The 22,571-nt window shown below is 39.8% G+C and overlaps 1 pseudogene; it reads left to right on the top strand.

The window, feature by feature from the left end:
* LOC147454811 (uncharacterized) overlaps nt 1–12,430 on the top strand; it is a 38,060-nt pseudogene extending 25,630 nt beyond the window's left edge.
* Nucleotides 12,431–22,571: the final 10,141 nt, after the last annotated feature.

Genomic DNA, 22,571 nt, shown 5'->3' with positions numbered 1-22,571 from the left:
ACTTAGTGAAGTAGTTTTTCTAGTTTGGAGAGGTTTTTCTCTAGTTTACCCACTTTTCCAAGTTCTGGCCCAATTCGGCAATTCGACTTTGCCATATTTGGTTTTGGTTGGAAATTTTGATCCTTGATGGTGATCACTCTTTTTGGGTTTTCTCCTTCCTAATGATTTGGGTTGAAAGATTGGCCAAATCCCAGATATTTGTTGGTTTTTGGGCCAATTGGAGTCTCTTGGAACCCTTTAGTTTCCTTGGCAAGTATGGACCACTTTTCAGGAATTTTGTGGAACTTCTTGAGTTGACACTAGTCCACAAGTACTCTTAACTTAAGCAATTGGTTGGCTCTCTTTAAATCCTACTAGTATGTGACCCGCGGGTTGCTGTGGCTACATGTGCGTCAATTGAAACAACCATTGTTCTCCTTCCCATCACAGGGAGGGCAAATGTGGGAAAATGCCTATGATCCCCCGCCCTTCTCTCTATATTTGTGTGTGTGTGTGTGTGTTGAGTTCAAGAATTATCAGGTCAAGTTGAGGTCTCTTGGGAATGAATTAAGTAATGGGCTCCCTACGCATGATGTCTTGTCTTAACATCCTTTGTTTCTCTCTAACGAGGCAACGAATTTGCAATTAGACTAGAGATGTCTCCCTCACACAATTGATATGAGACCCTGGTGAGTGGTAGTGGTCCTCTAAATATACTAATAGAGAGCTCGTATCCTTCTTTGGATATAGTGTTTGCATTGAACCACGAATTCTTTAGATGCATTAGCATCCCGTCTCACCATCCTTACCAATCAAGGCATTGGTCATGATAGCAACTCTCCCATGCTTCTCTCGTGTAGTTTTGGTCTTGCATTTGGGGCATCACAGTCAACTAAGTCATCAGCTGCTATTTGTTGGCACTTAGGATGCATGTACCAGCCATGACCCAACATGCCAACATTACGCCACATAGTAGTAGAAGAAAATTTTACATTGGTATGCACAAGTGATTTAGTGATCAGTGTGTCGTTTGCTTCTCAAAGGTAGTATTCATGATGGGTGTGTGACCTGGGGGTGATTGCATGGCTATAGCAGCTTTGTCTCTATATGTGGATAAATTTCAAAATTTACAGGTTGGATTGCACTCAATGTAGCTAGCATGTACACGTGCATCTACCAAGACTCTTTGCATGGATGTTGAGGTCTCTTCCAATTGACCATAAGCAGGTTAGTAATATAAGGCACATGTTATTTGTTTGTGGAAATTTGGGTACCATTGGCACCTTGAGGGCAATGAAAGCCAAAAAGTTCACTCAATCGTTTCTCTTTGCAAGAGTTTTGGGCATCATGCTAAAAGAAAGAGCGTGCTGCAAAATACACACACACACACATACACACATGCATGTTCTTCTTTGAGAGAGAAGACTGTATTCAACCATTCACATGCTTGCCCTTACCCATATTTTATACCATAGCAGCCATTTGGGCCATTCTGTTAAATGTGAGACAGAGCTTTGAGGCACTACATGCAGGAGTGTCTCTTTTTGTGCGCAAATTATATCCCTTAACAGTTTAAGAGTGCAATCATCATACCCTACATGAGTGCTCAGCTTTTGATCACACCGAACTTGCTTTACCCTCATTTTAGCCCATACCATCGCCTACATACTTTTCTCTCCTAGCCACCTCATGGATTCAACTTGTCAGTGGCTACCCTTATATTTATAGTCTTCAATCATGTTACATGTTTTTCTTGGTCCATAGGTCAATATGACCTTTAAGGATGATCTCTCTCTCTCTCTCTCTCTCTCTCTCTCTCTCTCTCTCTCTCCCGTTAACCTTTGAGATCACTGTGATTGTTTCTATGATATTAAAAGTTATGTCCCCCTCTCCTCGTATAAGTATGTGAGCATGCAAGCCCTTGAGTTCAAGGCTAAAGTTTTTAGGTCTCTTGTGATCTTCTTGTTCTTCTTCTTCTTCTTCTTCCTCTCTCTCTCTCTCTCTCTCTCTCTCTCTCTCTCTCTCTCTCTCTCTCTCTCTCTCTCTCTCTCTACTAACTTGCTATGCAACATGACGACTTGTTGCCAACAATGATTGGATTGGATAAGGTTTGTCTAAACTTAATAGCTGAGAGTCAAGATTAGTCGGTTTAACGGGTCTCAAACCACATTAGTAGGAAGAAAAATCTCTCTCTCTCTCTCTCTCTCTCTCTACTAACTTGCTATGCAACATGACGACTTGTTGCCAACAATGATTAGATTGGATAATATTTGCCTAAACTTAATAGCCGAGAGTCGAGATTAGTCGGTATAACGGGTTTCAAACCACGTCAGTAGGAAGAAAAATCTCTCTCTCTCTCTCTCTCTCTCTCTCTCTCTCTCTCTCTCTCTCTCTCTCTCTCTCTCTCTCTCTCTCTCTCTCTCTCTCTCTCTCTCTCTCTCTCTCTCTCTCTCTCTGGTTGCATGTCTAGTTTGTAGTATTAAAATGAAGCATGTGAGAGGCTTAGAGCCTAGTCGCATAACCAGCGAGCCTGCTTTCTTCCCGATCATGAGCCGACTCTTCTCTCTCTACCTATCTAATCGTGGTAGTTAAGAGCCTCGAAATGGGCATAGCATTTCACATGGTTGACTTTTGAGGCCTTCTCGGTTAGCAAGAACGTACTCAAGATCTGTCTCATCACTCTCTCAAATCAAGCATTTATCTTTGAAGCCACCGATTTTCTTGACTTGCAAACAAAGTTGGAAGGCTATTTAGCCGTTCCAAAGTAAACAGGCTCTAAATGGAAGCAAAATGACATGGAGGCAGTCCTGCAATGGAGGCACATGCATGGAGGCAGCCCTATTATAAGAGACCAGAGTCATCATTTCTAGGGGGAGGCAAAGGGCCCACATTAGGTATGCAACACCAAGGAGGATCCAAATGAGCAAAGGATTGCTAACTCCAAGACCAAGGCCAATGCCCTCGACTGGCAATGATCATCCTCCAATGCATCACATCAGTTTTCTAGAAATATCATTTTTCCAAACATACAAAATTGCTTCCTTTAATTTTTCAAGAAGAAATTTAGAAAATTAGGTTTATTTTGCACGTTACTATTTTTCTCTATTTTAAGGCGGAATTTCTCCTTTTCCCCTTGCCCTCAACCGACATTTTTAAAATTGAAACCGACATGATATTAAGCTGAGACACATTTTTACCAAACACTGAATCAGAGACCCGCCTTGCACATGAGCAGTTTAGCAGCAGGCAATGCTACCTGTCCCCTTACAAAACCCCTTTTTTCTTGCCTATGTCAGGAGTTCGAGATGTGAAAACTTGGGAAAGCTAAAAAGCCTAGATGATCACGTTGGAGCTCTTAACATTGTAGCATCCACTGACTGGCCGAAAAAAGACAAAAAAAGTGTGGAGACAGATCTCTCTCTCTCTCTCTCTCTCTCTCTCTCTCTCTCTGTGTGTGTGTGTGTGTGTGTGTGTGTGTGTGTGTGTGTGTGTGTGTGTGTGTGTGTGTGGAGGGCGGTATCTATCCATGGCCTTGCTAAAGAGTTTAAATAATATAAATATATATATATATAATACTAAGTATTGTGACTTTTTGCCAGAACTGAGAAGTCAAAACCAAGTCTTTTCATTTTCTACCATTCTACCATCATAGTCCTTGCTACTTACCCTTCACTTTTAGATTTCAAACCAAATGACTTCTCACTTACCCTTCACTTTTACATTACCCTTCACTTTTACATTTCCTGAAATGAAGGAGAGATTGACACATGGATGCCCTCTACTTCCTTGAAAATTTTAAGCTCAATTATATATAGTATAGATATCTTCTTGAGAAACTGCTCTTCCCTTTGTACTTGAATCAAGGCAAGCTCTTGTCTTTGTGCTTGTTCCAGCTTCAACTCAAGTTCCAAGTCCTTTTTCCAAAGTCTTGTAGACTTCATCTATCCCTTTGAGTGAAGCTACGGTTGGGTTTTCCCTGATCTGCCTTAGGAATGTCGCTTGGTTATTGTTTCTTTGCTCGGAGTATTGCAATGAGGCATTGGCTACATCTAATTACACTTGGATCTTTTTAATTGACTGAGTAGTGATTAAAAATTTGTTGGTCACTTCCGTTAGCTATTGGTCCTTGCTTTTGTATACATCTGACAGCTTTGCTTTGCGTTTTGACCCAAAAACACACTTTTAATCTCTAACATTGACATTGTTGAACCTTGACTAATGAAGCACTTTTTATGTGAACAAAAGGCTGAATTCTTGCCATATTGCACAACTCCTAGCTTGTGCAAATACTTTGCACCCAATTCTGACAAAATCTACATCTAGAAGTTGTGGATCGCGATGCATGTTCTGAATCCAAATCGGAAAAAAAAATAAAGAGTAGGTTCCTAGCATGTTCCTTAAGCTAATGATGCATTTTTTTCTAGGTTTGGATCACTTTTTCCATTTGTGGGTTAGATGACCATTTGGTGATTGAAATCCTAATTTACTTGATTTTTGGTGGTTTTTATGCCCATTTGACACCAAATTTTCTTGACACACTTCCCAAGGCATTTGCAAACTAACTGTACCAAACATTTCTTGTTTGGGCAAGCTGGGGGTCATGGATCACGATCCATGCTCAACAAAACAAAAAATGTGATTGGTGTAGTGGATAGGCGCTTTTCTCAGTAGCATTTTGCACTACTTAGTTTTGCAAATTGAAGTGGGAGTTCATGGATTGCAATCCATGTTCCATATCATTTCGAAATTTAATGGTATGTCTTGATTTTGCTAGTAGTTGTGAATATTCCTATCACCTTGCTTGTGAATTTGGACTTGTTAGGCCTCCCAAAAGTGCTCTGGCAGTTTTCTAAAATCCCATCTTGGATTTGATTGATTCTATTTTTCTATGTGTTTTTGTGTAGGTTTGACCTTTCAAAGATGTTCATGTAATGACAGGGATCATACATGTGAAATCTGGTGTACAATGGGTGTCTAATGTGGCTGTAGAAGGCAAAAACCTGACTGAATGCTCTAGGTCAAAATCTCTCTCTCTCTCTCTCTCTCTCTCTCTCTCTCTCTCTCTCTCTCTCTCTCTCTCTCTCTCTCTCTCTCTCTCTCTCTCTCTCTCACCACCTGAAGGTGTCTGAATGCAATGAGGTCTAATTTCCCATTTTGCCTATATGTGTTCAACTTACGCCAAGTGCAATTTGTATACTTACCTTAGATGGCCACATTACTCATTTCACACCACCTAAGGATCAGACGGTTCATCATTTGGATACCTGGTCGTTAATTGCCCTTGATTTTGCAATTCCAGTCCATTGTAAATTGGTCCAAAATTTGACTTTTGCCAAATCCTTCCATATTTGAATCAAAATTCTTGCTTTGTAGATTCGGCATTTGCTTTGAAAACTTGATTTCAAACTTCTTAGATCTGTTTATTAATTTTCCATTATTATTAGGTTAAAAAAACGGAAAGAAAATTATTGAAATTGATTATTAATTGGTCAAAATTTTTTCAAAAATTATTCCTCACACTCATATGTACATACTCTCACTCTAGGCATTTTGACTTTTGCCAAATCCTTCCATATTTGAATCAAAATTCTTGCTTTGTAGATTCGGCATTTGCTTTGAAAACTTGATTTCAACCTTCTTGGCTCTGTTTATTAATTTTCCATTATTATTAGGTTAAAAAAACGGAAAGAAAATTATTGAAATTGATTATTAATTGGTCAAAAGTTTTTCCAAAATTATTCCTCACACTCATATGTACATACTCTCACTCTAGGCATCTCACTCATAAAAATTTGTCAATATGGCTCAATTCTATGCCTATTAGGAGCAAAATTATATTAAGAGATTGCAAAAAAAGAAAAAATTTAAGCACCAAAACACATTCTATACACTATACACTTATTATCTCAACATCTTGTAGCCTAATATCTTGCAATATGCTACTCCAGCTACTGTAGTAACTGTTACTTCCCCCTTTCCATTCCAAGTCATTCTAGGCGTAGGTCTGTGCGATGTGTATGGGTGAAAACAACGTGTCTATGCAAGGCCGTGTAAGATGGCCCTATCATGCTTAGAGAAGAGATGCATTCGGTAATACAGTGTTGTGCAAGATGTGGGTATTGAATCAATTGTTCAGTGGTTTTTGCTGGCAAGGTTTCATACAAGTTGTGTTTACCAAATAGAAGTTGTTGAAGATGTAATGCCCTCTCCTTAATGCTTGGGTTGGTGAATGTCCTTTTTCTGAGGTGGCTAGACTTTAGGGATCCAATTTAAGCTTGTTTTGGGAGACTATACTAATGTATGGTCATTTTGTGGGTTCTGTCTCAATGCTCGTTTTATTGTTGGTGGCTCATTTGGCTTGTCCAAGTTATCTTTGGGAATCCATTTGTAGTTTGGTAAGACAATTGAAGCATGAAGCTGTTGATTGAAGTTTTATCGTCATTGTTGTTTAGGATGTGATGTTCTGTCAAACGAGAAGTTGTATTGTGGCGACAAAAAAGATTGAGTAGCAAGCATTGTTTTGGATATCTAGATCTGTTGCAGCTTTGATGCCATGATTGATTTTTGGATCCCAAACTTTTGTAACCCTTCTTTTGAAAGTACTTGCAGGTAGCTCTTGTTGAAATGAAAAAATCTTGTATCTTATGTTGCAGTCATTTAAATGATGTTGTTCATCCCATATGTGATCTATTTGTGCGAAGGACGTAACATAAGGTGTATCCTTGACATAATAATTCAGTGTGTCATCTCGCCAATTCTAGAACATCCTTGTAAGTGCGCATCCATGCAACTCCCAAAATGATTTTGCCATTGAGATCTGTATCTACCATGATGTGTAACCCATGTGGGCAATGGTCTATGTTAATTGAGACATTATCTTATCCCAAACTAACCATGGTTTCCCTGTTGGCCACTTTGAGCTCAATCTTGGTTGTTTCAATCATAGATTCTGATAGTTTCAGGTAGATTGAATATTGCATAGCATTGACACGTGCTCTAGTGTCCACTAATGGTCTTTCTGCTATGGCGTTGGCTAGCTAGACATTGATCTGAACATACATTCCACCTAAATTGTTATAATAGGAGGTGGTGACTGATGTTGTTCCTTGCGCTTTAAAATACACAACCGAGCCTTCTCTTAAACTTGATCTTTGATTGCTTGAGCCTTTTGTTTTTGTTCCTTAGATAAATGTATCGTATCCAACATTTATGCAATGAGAAGTTGATGGTATTTCTTCAATCTAGATCCATTTATCTAGTTAAGAATCACCTCTCCCTCTTATGTTGCAATTTGGACATCACTACTTTGATCACAAATGGGCCATTACCCCGCATTTTGAGTTTCTAGGAATGTTGCTTAAGTATGTAGACTAAAACATAGTCCCCCCCTTGAAATTCCTTGTTTATAACATGTTGGCCATGAAATTGTTTTATTTGTATTTTTTACGCATACGTAGATATGACCAATTTGAGTCTTACTTTGTCTAATTGTATTAATTGGGCTAGTCTATCTTAAAACGCATGCCCTATCCATCCCAAGTCTTGCACTACGCATAGTGTAGGAATCAAGAACTCTACATGCAATATGTGAGGTCCCCAACCCCGAGAAGATTGGGGCAACTTGATAGATGGACTTCCTTTATTCTCCTTTTCCGTTGACAACACCCTACTCCATTTCCACAAAGTAGAGATACAAGCAACAGAAGAGAGGAAGTTCTCTATCCATCCTTTACATGGCTATAAGGGTCATACGCCACAAGCTAGGTCGATAAATCTAAGATTCCAATGAAATCTGTTTCCTAACATAAAGATGAAATACCATTGACATATTTACAATCCATAAACAACGCCTTTTTCTCCACGTTTAATAGGCATGGCTGCCATCCATGAACCATAAATATGATATGAGACTTAGGCTAAACTAAATAGTAATTTTCTATCAGGTAGATTTGGGCCATCTCGACTCTTGGCATGATAAGTATCTAGTTTCACTTCTCTTAATAACAGAGAGTGGAGAGGTTCTGGACTAATCGAGACCACCCATCCTTGACTGAAAACCTAAGCCAGCCCCCACTTTCCACCCCACAGTCACACTTTTTAGCTTGTTTTCTAATTACTACTACACTGTTTTACATATACAAACAATGTTCTTTAATTAATTCCAGACACAAATTCTTTCATCCAGCCCTTCAAACATCACCAAAACATTTCTTTCTCAAACATGGTCTAATGAAGATAGTCCTATAATTCAACAAAAATGAATCTTTCAATTATCCTTAAGAGTTTGCCACTACCCGTGGACTTTCTTTGTCTAACCAACAGAGCCTTTGCAAAAGATTTTCTTATTCGCTAACCGCAAAATGTGCATACTTTCCCAGTCACTAACTGCAAGGGAGCATCTCGCTAACCGCAAGGCATCCTGCTAACCGCAAGGTATCTTGCTAACCGCAAGAGACAAAAAGAGAGCTGATAACCTCAGCTTAATCTTCGCTAATCGTGGAATCACCTCGCTAACCGCGAGTTCCATCTAGAAAGAAGATATTCTTTCAACAATTGTTTTCTTTATGTGATTTCTCAAACAAGATTAACTAACTTCTAATATCAAATAGAGATAGATTATCAAACACTAATCATAAATCAAACAATGCCTTCTCCACTCTATGAAATCATATGCTTGTTTCTTGTGATATAATCATGTTTTTTGGGCAGTTTAAGAGAATTCATAGGCTTGACTTACCGATCATTTTGTATAACGATGCAGAATTATAAATTCATCTTACCAGATTAACAACACGTTTGACTACCTCTCATGGTTGAGGTTGGACGGCTTCGACTTCTTCCGCAACCAATACCTCCGCTTGAGCAATGTTTGGAGTGTCTAATGCCTTCCTGTGCACCTTTCTCGGAGGTGGAGCGACATGAGCATCCTTTGAGCTTCGATTCACTCGCTTCGGGGCCATCGTGTCGCAAAAGAGAAAGGAGAAAGTGAGAAAGAGAACTCAAGAACTTGAGGGACAACACGATGATGGTTGAGAGAGAAGTTGGAGATGGAGATGGCTTCAGGGTAAGATCTTGAGAGAGAGAGGTTACTCCAACATTAAGGCAAGAGGGCTTCCACTTCTGAGAGTGTGTGTCTTCAACGTGAAGGGAGAGGGGTCTTTATATAGGCTCTCAACTCCAGTTAAGAATAGGGGGAAGCAATTCATCACTTCAAGGTTCGAAATGGACAAGACCAAAGTATCAAAGAGGTGTTGACTCCCCCTAAAAAGGAGGTGATCAAGCCGCACCTTCCGGTACGGCTACCTTGTTACGACTTCACTCCAGTCACTAGCCCTGGCTTAGGCATCTGTCCCCTTGCGGTTAAGACAACGACTTGGGGCATGACCAGCTTCCGTAGTGTGAAGGGCATTGTGTACAAGGCCCGGGAATGGATTCACTACCGTATGGCTGACCAACAATTACTAGCAATTCTGGCTTCATGCAGGCGAGTTGCAGCCTGGAATCCGAACTGAGACCAAGTTTTTGAGGTTAGCTTGCCCTCGCGGGGTCGCGGCTCTCTGTTTCGGCCATTGTAGCACGTGTGTTGCCCATGGCGTAAGGGGCATGCTGACTTGACATCATTCCCACCTTCCTTTGTCTTGTCACCAGCAGTCTGTCTAGGGTTCCAAACTTGGTAATGGCAACTAAACATGGGGGTTGCGCTCGTTGCAGGACTTAACCCAACACCTTATGGCACGAGCTGACGATAGCCATGCACCACCTGTATCTGTGTTCCCAAAGGTGCTCCCCTCTTTCAAGAGGATTCGTAGCATGTCGAGCCCTGGTAAGGTTCTTTGCATTGCATCGAATCAAACCACATGCTCCATCGCTTGTGAGGGCCCCCGTCAATTCCTTTGAGTTTCATCCTTGCGAACGTACTCCCCATGCGGGATATTTAACACGTTAGCTACATCACTGCACGGGTCGATACGCGTAGTGATTAATATCCATTGTTTATGGCTAGGACTACTAGGGTCCTATCCCACTGGCTCCCCTAGATTTTGTCTCTCAATGTCAGTGTCGGCCCAGTAGAGTGCCTTCGCCTCTGGTGTTCTTTTTGATATCTACACATTTCACCTCTCCATCAAAAATTTCCTTCGCCCCTACCATACTCGAGCCCAGTAGTTTCCATCGCTTGTCCGGGGTTGAGCCCTGGGATTTGATAGAGGACTTAAGGAGCCACCTATAGACGCTTTACGCCCAATCATTCTGGACAACGCTTGCATCCCGTGTCTTACCGCGGCTACTCGTGCAGAGTTAGCCAATGCTTATTCCTCAGATACCGTCACTACTTCTTCTCTAAGAAAAGGATTTTACGACCCGTGGGCCTTCTACCTCCACTCCGCCTTCATTAGAAAATTTCGGAGGTCATTTGGAGGGCCTTGTAAGAAATTGTATTTTGTCTCTCTAGAAACTTTTTTTAAAATGCACTTGCACCTTGTGAGTACGTCCAAAAGGACAACCAGACACTTTAAAAAGTAGATTTATATTCCCAATCGTCCTTGAAAACGGTCACTTTTTTATTTAATGTGAGCGTCTTTTTCAAGAGGTAGGTGCGGCGCATTCAAGGCAGCTTACGTCATCACTGAAAGTTGAAAAGTCACAAACTGTCAAATAGTGATAGATTTTGAGGCTTTTGACACCACCAATGCGTCCGGAATGCCAAAATACCCTAAAAACGAATGTCTACTTGTCTCATTCCGACATCCAGAGAGGCAAAAAATGTCAAAAAACTCCAAAAAATGGGCTTTTTACTTAAGGCGCGCGAGGAGGCATTCTAAAATGCTAGAATGCCCCTCTGCGCGCCGTTAATACAAAGCTCCTTTTAGTGATTTTTGGACAATTATCTTTCAAGAAAGCCTACCCATGTTTCTCTATTGCACTTTTGCACCATGCTCTCTCTCTCTCTCTCTCTCTCTCTCTCTCTCTCTCTCTCTCTCTCTCTCTCTCTCTCTCTCCTTTCTATAGCTTAGCATATTTAAAGAGAGAGAGAGAGTGAGAGACTCCTATTACTAACGGCGCGCGTGGAGCATGTTTTGACCTCAAAAAACACCTCCTCGCACCGTTAGTATAAGGTAATAGAAAGACTCTCTCTCTCTCTCTCTTTCTCCCGCCTTACTTCCTCTCTCTATAACACTCACACATACACTGGTGGATGCACAGTACTGAAGGCGCGCATAGAGACATGCACACCGGTTGTGCCTCTCTACGCGCGCCTATAGTATAAAGAGAGAGAGAGAGAGAGAGAGAGAGAGAGAGAGAGAGAGGCTCTTTGTGTTTGTGTGTTTGTGTGTGTGTGTGTATGTTATATTTGTGTGTCTGTGTGTTTGTGAGTGTGTGTGTCTCTGTGTGTGTCTGTCTGTGTATGTGTGTATGTTATATTTGTGTCTCTGTGTGTTTGTGTGTATGTTATATTTGTGTGTGTGTGTGATCAAAATGCACTTTGTAGAATTGTAACAATGGGTGTGCGTGCTCACTCTTATAGACCCGAAATTATGATCTCTAAGGCTAAGAAGATGAAGAAAAAACCTATGTGATAGATGGAGGCCTTTTTAGAGATTTTTTGACATTTTCCTCTCAAAAAGCTCTCTAAAAGAGGAAAAAAGGGCCTTTTTACTAACGGCGCGCGATGAGGCATTCCAAAATTTTGGAATGCCCCCTCGCGCACCGTTAGTAAAATGTTCTTTTACGGGTTTTTGACATTCTTTGCCTCTTTGGATGTCGGAGCTAGGCAATTGGACATTCATTTTTAGGCTATTTGGGCGTTTCGGACGCATCGACAGTATCAAAAGTTTCAAAATCTTCCACCACTTGATAGTTTTGTAACTTTTTGAATTCTAGTGATGACGTAAGCCGTATCAAATGCACCGCATCTACCTTCTAAAAAAGGTGCTCGCATTAAATGAAAGAGAGTGATCGTCTTCAAGGACCACTAGATTATTAAATGAGGAGAGGGACACCTTTTATATTTTTGTTAATATTAATCTATTTTTCTACGTAACGTAGGCTCTTCTCTCATTGGAGGAGCTTATTTTCCTCTCTCTTCCAAAAGGCCCTCCAAAAGACCTCCGAAATCTCCTAATGGCTCCATCAGGCTTTCGCCTATTGCAAAAGATTCCCCACTGCTGCCTCCCATAGGAGTCTAGGCCGTGTCTCAGTCGCAGTGTGGCTGATTCTCAGTCCCAGTGTTGCTGATTCTCAGTCCCAGTGCGGCTGATCATCCTCTCAAACCAGCTACTGATCGTTGCCTTGGTAGCCATTGCCTCACCAACAAGCTAATCAGATGCAAGCCCCTCCTTGGGCGGATCCCTCCCTTTTGCTCCTCAACGTATGGGGTATTACCAACCATTTCCAGTCATTGTACCCCTATCAGGAGCAAGTTCTTACACGTTACTCACCAGTCCGTCACTAGAAACACCACGAGGATGCCTCCCATCCGACTTGCATTTTTAGGCATGCCGCCAGTGTTCATCCTGGGCCAGGATCAAACTCTCCACCCGATTAGTAGTTCTACCACTTATAACTTATCTAGACACAAAGAAAGCTGAATGGAAGTTGTTTCTTACTTCTAGTTCTAGGCACAATCTGGATTTCTTTGCCTCATATCTCGACGCTCACTCGGAGTGTATCCCTACTGGCAAGTTATGTCAATCCCATAAGCCTCTTACATATTTCCAAACCAAAAGGGGTACAAACAAATATGTCTAGAATAAGTTTGGAAAAGCTGATCTCAGGTTCAATTTGATGACTCCAAACCGGTAGTTCTGGCACCCCGAGAAAATCTTTTACCAAAAAACAATCCCGAGATGCTTTCCCTATCCAATTCGAATCAATCTAGAAAACCTGGCATAGTTGGAGAGGGTGAAGGAGGTGCAGGAAAGCAGATATGGGTAATGGACAAAGTTCTCTCTTCAATTTTTTTTCTTTCCCGTTAGGGATCCCGCACTGCAGGGATGGGATATGAGCAGAGGTAATGAATTACCCACTGTGACTGGTCCACTTGCTTCGTCTCGTTAGTTCCACCTTAGGAAAGACTAGGAGGCAGTTTCAATGTGGCAAGTCCCTAGATTCAATTGGAAATAGATCTAGGAGACATATTACGAGAAATTCAAGGTTTCCTTTATTCATACCCAATACTTTTGTAACTCCATACTTAGATAGAGTCTCTAACTCCACTTGGTATACCAGCATTTCACTCGTGCCAATACTAGCTCCCCCCCCCCTTGCTAGACCTTCGGCCTCTCCCCCTCCCAATCTCCGAAGGGTGAGGTTGCTAGTAGCAACTGTTGGTGGATTCAGCTTGACCTCACTCAGCTTGCTAGTACAATCCCTTTCCTCCAGTGCCCAAACTTTTCATTTGGCTCGGGGGGGGGGGGGGGGGGGGGGGGGGGGGGAGGGAAGTGCAATGGGGCTTTACTAGTGGCTCGTCGCGGAACAAGCTAACTAAGTCACAACCACCAAAAGAAAGAACCTACTAAATTGATTCCCTCCATTATTTTTTAGATCCCTAGTTTTTTTTTCTCGTTGCTACATTCAACGTCGTCATCAATGGTAAGCTACAAATAGTCATCAGATCCCTCCCATTTTCTATGGATCCATAGTTTAGTTCACCTACTTATTCTTATTGGGTAGTTCGTTAGGTTGTCGAATTTAGTGAAGTAATGAACAAAAATCCTATTAATTGTGAAAGGTTGCAAGTTTATTACTATTGAAACAAATGTTTCAATTACTGTGACAAGTAAATATAAACTTAATCTTGCTTCCTCGGAATTGACCAATTGCTTCCGTTCAAATTTGGTGGAATTCACAAGATTTATGTCACCTGATGTAGTATCGCTTGTTTCCAAATCCTTTGAGGTTATTTTGGAATATGGGTCATCTATTTACCCTTTTCGTTCAAAAGATTTTTGGAGTCAACTGCAACGATACTCATTAAAAATTCTCTTTCTACTTGGTCGTGAGTAATAGGTTGTTTACGATTAACATTAGCCGGACTCATTTCCCCACCAATAGCAATAAATCTCTCACTGTTTGAAATTACATTGCAGTTAGGTTTTGTCTTTTCATTTACGTAATTGGTAGATGAGGTTTTCATCCAACTTTTCTCATCTAGACTACAGTCACTTAGTAGTTTTCCACCTTGTCTTAGATTGGAAATAAGATTCAATTTCTTTGATGGAGTTGAATTCAATTTCGATACTTTCTCGAACCTAGAGTGAATAAATTGATAGGCTTGTTTAATTTGACGAGGCAAGCTTCTTTTACAAATCCGAATTAACTTTCTCCGAACAAGTTTCCAAAAAGAAGTTTTCTTTTGAATAGTTCCAAAAGGTATATCCGTCTAATACCCCAAAACAGTTAAATAAGTAAATTTGTGCTTCCTTTGCTTCATTTTCCTTTTGCTTTTCAATTCCCAGCTTTCAGATCCAATTTCCTTGTGTTCTCTTCGAAGAGTATGTTGTTTTTCATTCCCATTTGTGTGCCAAGGCTTCAGTTGAAACGGATACACAATTTTTATCTGAATACCTTCTCTTAACCATCGTGGGGGTAACTCATCTTGTGAAAAGTCTTCGCCATCAAATGTACAATTGTTATGAATTTCTTTCTTCCATCTCATCCAGTCCTTATTCCATTTGGAATTTTGACGGAGTAAAATACGTCCGATTTTTTCAAGACTATAAGTACTGGTAGTTTAATAAAATTTCAAAATTTGGATTGAAAAAATAGCATATATCCCCTTCCATTATGGATAGGACCTATGTCGGATCTAGCTGCTATAGTGAACGAGTAAGCTTTGATTCACCAATTAAACTCCTTTTCGCTGATAGGGAGATATCTAGTAGTTGTTTCTAAAATTCGTAATCCGTGTCTTTTTCCAGCTCACTAAATTTTTCTTCATGGCTTGAAGTTGTCAGTCGCTCAATAAGTGATTGAAACAAGATTTTCCTTTCTACTGATCTGAGGAAAAAATACGAACGTATTTTTTCTTGAAGTGCTTTCCAGAGCAAGGTCTTTTGCCTCCAAGAACACATAGAGCCCTTCAGAATTTTGTATGGAAATCAGATACTTTGCATATCCTTCATTAATATTTCAGATCTCGGCTTTCCTTTTGTGAAAGTGATACCCACATTACGAAATTTTTTGTGTGGTGAAAATCGTTGTCTCCTCCTGGTATATCAAAATTATTTTCAAAATACAGGATATTATATCGAGCCAGATCCATACTCAAATTCCCAATTTTATTTAGTCTGCGTATTCTCCATTCCACATTTGACAAACTCTTAGAACTTTTTCTCAAAAGGCTTCGAGTGGAGATATCCAACCAAATTGGCAAAAACATCCCACCTCTAAGAAGGTCAAAAATAAGATATGGTCTTCATAATCTAGATCCATTATTTATTTCCAAGTAACCTTGAGTGTGGGCGAAGATTTTACCTTTTTCAAGATATTTTGTACATCACAATCGTATAAAGCTCGATTTTCAAATATAAAATAGAACATGCGTTTACTTCTCAACGGAAAAGGTTCCCACGGTAGCGGATCTCCGTATCCATGTTTCCATCCCCGATTTTTTGTGAAAATCTTATCCTTGATAGCATTTATCCTGAGACTTTTTTTTGCCTTTCTAGTTTTTCTTTCCGTCATTGATTTCTCCCATTCCCATTAACTCAAACCCAAGTCATCTTCTAACAAAAATGTCTGTATAACTGGAATTCTTATGCGAAAGTTATTGACAAAGGGGTCATAGGTGCGCGGTATTCTCCTCCTTTTACCGCCCATCAATCTTGTTTTTCTACTCATCATCTTTGAGAATGAAGAACCAATGTCTAACAACTTGATCTGATCCGTTAATTCTTTCTCAAAGAATTTTGTTTTTGCTAATTTTTTTGAAACCCAATTTTGATATGACAAACACATTCCAAAAGATCTACGAGACTTTGCCATCGATTGATACAAAAAATTTGACATTTTCTTTCCCAAAAAAATGACAAATTGAGCAATGCTAGAAAAGATAAACTCCTTTTCCTATCAGTTAAACATTTTTCAAAAAAGTATGTGGATGTTCTCCCCTTATAAAAAGTGTTATTCATGTGGAATCGATGATTTTTGACAAATCGATTACTCCGATTTTCCCTAGAGGGATAAAAAAAAGGAGTGGGCCACGGTTTAAAAAACCACCACAATAGATCCGAATATTCAGCAATTTCCCAAAGATTCATTTCTCTATCATGAGATTCATTCATGAACTTTTTGGTCCAAAAAGAAACCAAAGCTCTACCCAAATATGCCACAGCATATGATATGGAAACAATACTAAAAGTTGCATATATAAAACATTTCGCCACTTGATATAGTATCAAGGAATCCCCTTTTACCCGACTTAAAAGTAGTCTAGAAAAAAAATTTGAATGTTGCCTGACCAGTCAACCAACCCATAAAAGTAGATACCATAAAAACTGTATTAGTGCTATACTTGAAGAAGTATAGATAAATTAGTCTTGTTAACACACTATTTGGTAACATTATTGGGTTCAATATTTGAATAAAAAACTTATCAAAAACTTGTTGGGTCATGTAATGATGTCACGAGATGCTTTTTTTTTTTTGCGGACACGGATTTTGATGCACGATTTCGAACCTCTTGGATGAAACTTGGCTTCCAAGAATAAAACTGTAAATTAAGCTCATCCTCTCTTTCTTACCTAAAAGTACTCTTCCTACTCCTTCTCCTCTTAAATTACTCCTCCTTTCCTAAAATTGCTCTCCCTTTCCTGAAATTACTCTCTCTTTCCAAAAGAGTAACCGAGTGGCCAATTGGTCGGACACGTAGCCGGACACCACATTTGTATGCTATTAGTTTTTTCGAGAGAGTGTAATAATACTTTGTGTAAATCCTGATTACAGAGTAGTGGATCAACCCCCTGAGTTGTAATGTTGTAATGATATTTGTAAAGGTCCGTGTGAGCCGGTCACTAGCCATTTAGAAATCCCTAGGTATAAAGGTCAATAGCCTTATTGTGAAAAAAAGGCTTATCTTTGGAAAGAAGAGGGAGTTTAAAAAACGTACGCTTAAGCTACAAGCTGCTCCAACCTTGTAATCGACTTTACTAATGACTGGGTAAACCGTTTTCGATTTTGAAACTTGCATTGTTAGCCTTAATTGCAGATTTGAGTGCTTAAATCACTGTTTATAGTCATTTTGACCATAGGACAGTGTTCTTAGACCATAGGGTGACCTTTTCGGATAGTTCTATTGCAGTTTTCAAGACCTTTTTCATGATGGATTTTGATTTTGGAACCTTGTCGGATTGCGACCAGACTTGCTAGGATAGTGCCCCTAGTGTCCTTGACCTCATCCTAAAGTTTTGTTGCATTTCAACCCGCTAACACTAACTTGGTTCCAACCACTAAATATTAGAGATTTCTTGAACATTGATTAACTCTTGTGGGAGTTTTCCAAAGAACTCCACAAAGAATCCTGACAACCTAGGGAAGGCAATTATCAATGTCATTGGAATTCTACCGTGCACGAGTGGATCCAATTTGGAGCCAATAATTCCTATCAAAATGGTGACTAGAGCTCAAGCACATGAAGAAAAACAAAAATCAAGTGTGGTGGATGATTTGAAACTTCTTGAACAAATCAAATTTGAAAACGGGTAAGCTAAGACTCAAAGAAAATCATGGAAAGCCAAACATGACAAAATGAAATCAAAGAGGATGAAGAAAAAAACAGCTTTGAAAACGGAATTGAACCAAACCAAGGAACAACTTATACGTGAACAAGAGAGCAAGAAAAATAAAAAAGGATCAAAAGAGTCGAGGACTAACATTGTGCATTAGTGGGATATTACTCTGATCAAGTTTGCGTGAAAGGAAAACTCAAAAAATCACATCAGAGTTGACTATTAGGGCAAAAACAACAAAAATAGGGATTCAAACACAAAATTGGGAAAATCTTGAGATTTTGGGATCCAAATTCCAAAAGGGGTGAGATTGGCTTCTACAGGGCATAGAGAACCAACAAAACAAAATTCATGAAAAAATGTTGCCAAACATAGATTGCGATCCATGTACCTTTTGACATTTTGGGTTGATATTTGATAAGTACATCCCCGATAACTAGTGGAACGACTTTTCCAAAAGAGACCATGTCAAAAAATTAAAAAAAGTTGGTTAAAATAGCCAAATATAGAAACTAGTTAAAAATCGCAGGACAGACAGAAAAACTTGCTTTTGAATGACAAAAACTAGTCCATATCCAAAACTTTTGATACCATAGCATCTTGTAAACATGCTGATTCTGATCGTACCAAGAAATTTCACTTTGGATTCCAAACATGGATCGTGATCCATGTACCTCATGAAAAATTTGGAAATTTTCTTGGTTGAGATTTAAGCAGTAGATAGGGAGTACCATTTGGAACAACTTTCCCAAAAGAATCATGTGCAAAAAAGTTGTAAAAAGTGGTCAAAAGAGCAAAAACAGAACATTGTCTAAACTGCCACAACAGACTGTAGAAGTCAGATTTGGTAGGGCAAAACGGATCCAAATTCAAAAAAAAAATTGTGAGCAGTCTACAAACATCATAAGCTATCAACACACCAAAAATTTAGATCCAAAAGTGGTGGAACATGGATCACGATCCATGTACCCTTGATAAATTTTTGGACAGAGACCATTGTGAACAAAAGTCCCCAGAGAAATTTTGTCCAAAAAGTTCAAAGTGGGTGAAAAGAGCCAAAAACATTGCAAAGAGGAAAACCCTAAAACAGACATGGGGATTGGCTTTTGGTTGACCTAAAGTGATCCAAATCACATAAAAACCATACAGCAGAGATCAGTGAGCCAAGGGCAAGCTCTGTGCCAAGTTTCATTATCATCTGACACATAGGTACATAGATTGCGATCCATGTTCCTTTGTCACAGATTGATACCAAACTTGTGTCATAGCCAGAGGACATCACAAGGAGTCTAGTGGTCTTTTCAAAAGTGAATTTGGATATCAAAAACCAAGCCAAAAGCCCAGAACTGCCAAGTACTCTAAGAAAGTGTCAGAATTGACCTAACTTTCAATCTAGAGGTCCATTTTCAAAAAAAATGATACCATAGGGCCTCCTAAGCATGTTGAATCTGATGGTACAAAGAGAAGTCAATTTGGGCTCCAAACATGGATCGTGATCCATGTACCCATAGTGATAGTTTAACCTAAAACTGTTGGAGCTCGTGCTACGGAGCCATGGTGATGCAAGGTGTGCAGAGCAAGAAGAGGGACGAGAGAGAGAAAGAGATCGACACAGTTCTGAACAAAATTGCACGCTACTTCTAATTTTATTAAAGAGAATCCCTTACATAGTCTTTGGAAGGTGATGTCAACCACACCTTTTCCACATGCAAACTCCACTAACTGATGGTCTATAGCTACATGCCTTGAGACTTGTTCTCACGGGCTGACCGAAAAGGGCTTGGACCCAACAATCCCCCCCTCAAGCTCAAACTGGTCAAGCAACTCATGATACCTCAAGTTTTTGGTGTACTCCTCAACCGTGAGTTTTAGGTTTTCTCACAACCAAGGATTTTTGGTGTATCCATAACCTGGTGCTAGATCAATAACCCCCCCTTGAACAGATAGGGTGTAGGTCATAAAAAGTTAGCTACCAAAAAATGGAGTTTTTGGTTCACTGCCAAACCTTGGGTTTATGGTGTACCCAGTAACCTCATGAGAGTGCAACAAAAATGGGTTGAGAACTGATAAAAATTGGGAGGTCTTACCACTTATCTTTGTGGCAATGTCTATAACCCGTACAATTTATTTTGACTAAACAACATGAAAAGAGTTTATCTAATAAATTTCCTCGTCAACAGAATATATTGGAGATTCAGTGTCTCCCTCAATCACATGAATTTGAGTTTTACCCTTTTGAAAGCACTTATTTGACGGATGATTTGTTTTACCACAATGAACACAAGGATTCTTCTTGAAACAGTCTTTCATCTGATGATTGTTGTGCCCACAAATGGCACAAGTTCTGGTTCCATTGAATGGTCAAAATGAAGCTACTATAACAACACATTTAGTGATTGCATTTTCACTAGAAGTATCAGAAGAACTAGATGGGGATACGGAATTCGAGACTATATATGCACTGGGAAAAATAGTAGAATTGGTACTAGGTACCCTGCGTTCTTCTTCCTGCAATGAATTGATGATACCATCCAAGGAGGGCAGCGGATCTTTTCCTTTTAAAACAGTAACAATATGATGAAATTTGTCAGTCAAACTTTTTAATAAAATGACTATGAGATCTTCTTCTGGTACTGAAGCTTCGACATAAACAAGTTGAGTTTTAATACTCTTCAGTCTATTGGCTAAAGCTGCAATGTTTTCATCTTCACGCATACGGATGGAATATAATTCCATTTTTAAACTCATTTTTGAATACTTATCTTTGGCACCGAAAAGCTTCTCTAGCTCTATCCAGGCAGCACTTGAAGAATCAACATCGTCCAAATAATGAATAAAATTGTCTTCTCAGGAGGTCAGGATGATACCAAAAGCCTGTTCGTCTTTTCTTTGTAGCTCAGCAGATAATTCCCTTGTAACTGCAGCGGATGTTCCAGATTCGTTGGCTACGAGAGGCTTGACCACGTTCCATAAGTTTTTCAGCATCAAATAGCCTTTAACTTTGATCTACCAAGTATGGAAGCCGGATCCATTGAACTTGTCGACTTTTGATACCATGTTGAGATCTTTAAAATAAACGAAGGTGAAGGTTCCGTCAGATTTAACTTGTAGCAGAAATTCCAATCAACTTTCGAAGTTCCGAAGCAAAGGTATCGAAGCTTATACTATATGTCAATTTACTGTTTCGAGGTCGTCGCCAACATGATCGAATACTGAGCGCACCATAACTGAACACCGAGCACAACTTGCAAGAAGTGTAGCGTAACGGATTTTGCGAGGGTTTTTCAAGGGTGGGAATCTCGGCTATGTAAACCCTTAGGACCAAATTAAGTGGTCACTGTAATGTGAATCACAATATTGTGAAACTCTCAATAATTTTATATAAAAAAACGATTTTCTGCAGCAAAAGAACAGCGTGATGGCAGATTGCTTCAAAGCAGACGTTGCAGGCATTTTAGCAAGTGAGAGTGTGTCGAAAAATCATCACAAGGTCAGGGTGACCTCGTTGATGCCGGGCTTGTCCAGTTTTCTGCAAGTCGATTGTGCCTCTCTGTCCTCTGCTAGCGGCCAATCCTGTGTTGCCTGTGTCGAGCGCCGAGGTTGACCCAAAGTTCTGATACCAGTTGTTGGAGCTCGTGCTACGGAGCCATGGTGATGCAGGGCGTGCAGAGCAAGAAGAGGGATGAAAGAGAGAAAGAGATCGACACAGTTTTGAACAAAATTGCACCCTACTACTAATTTTATTAAAGAGAAGCCTTTACATAGTCTTTCGAAGGTGATGCCAACCACACCTTTTCCACATGCAAACTCCACTAACTGATGGTCTATAGATGCATGCCTTGAGACTTGTTCTCACGGGTTGACCGACAAGGGCTTGGACCCAAAAAAAACTTTCCAGATTAGTAGTGCATACACAAGGAAACATATCCCCAAGCCTAGTTGTGAAAAAAATTGAGCAAAATTGGATCAAAAGAAAGCAAAACAAGTGATAGACAGAAAACCGCAGTGCAGACCTAGTATTGGTTGTTTGACCTATCAAAACAAGTCCAAATCCAAAACGATTTGAGATTTAGCTTGTGGACATAGTCAGGAACAAGTTGCCAAGAGATCAAGTGACGTGGTTGAACATGGATTGTGATCCACTTACTTCAACCTCAGAATTTGATGAAAATTGGTATATAGTCTGCACATGACCTTGTCTACACACAATCAAAATTTGGAGAAAAAATTTGACAGGGAACATGGATCGCGGTCCATGTACCTCTCTGCATTGTGGGGGTATCTTTGTCTTGGTTATCTTGTAGACATACTTGAGGGCATCCCAAATCTTGGTTATCTTGTAGACATACTTGGTTATCTTGTAGACATACTTGAGGACATCCCAAATCTCAAGCTTGAGCTAAAAATACCTTCTGGAGACCAAGATACAAGCCAAAGTTCCTGTTTTCTGGTCTTGAGACTGTTTTGAGTGTTGTTTCAAGTGCCGTTCACTAAAAGTGCTCTAATTTTTGATAGACAACTCCAAATTGAGTCAGGTATAGCTAGGAAGAAAGCTTGCGGGCAATATCACAAACCTTTTAGAGCTGAAGTTTTCTAGGTTTTCTAATTCTAAAATTTTAGGGTACCCAAAAATAGTTTTCAAAGATCAAAAGAGTCACAAATTCCAGACTTTTAAGGGACCTTACCAAGGGCAAAAAGGGATAAGTTGCACTAAGACAAAGTGGACTTGTAAGAGACTATCTTGAGAGTTTTGACTGAGCTGACAAATTATGCACCACCAGGGTTCTCTACTCCGCTCAGAGACATGAAAAATTCAAGGAACACTGCAGTGCCTTCAACAGGGGGATCGAGAGAATACCTAGAGGA

The sequence above is a fragment of the Adiantum capillus-veneris genome, chromosome 7, assembly GCF_014529385.1.
Source record: "Adiantum capillus-veneris isolate H3 chromosome 7, ASM1452938v2, whole genome shotgun sequence".
Classification (NCBI taxonomy): Eukaryota; Viridiplantae; Streptophyta; class Polypodiopsida; order Polypodiales; family Pteridaceae; genus Adiantum; species Adiantum capillus-veneris.
Note: the sequence above shows the minus strand (reverse complement) of the source record. Positions and strands in the feature narration are given on the sequence as shown.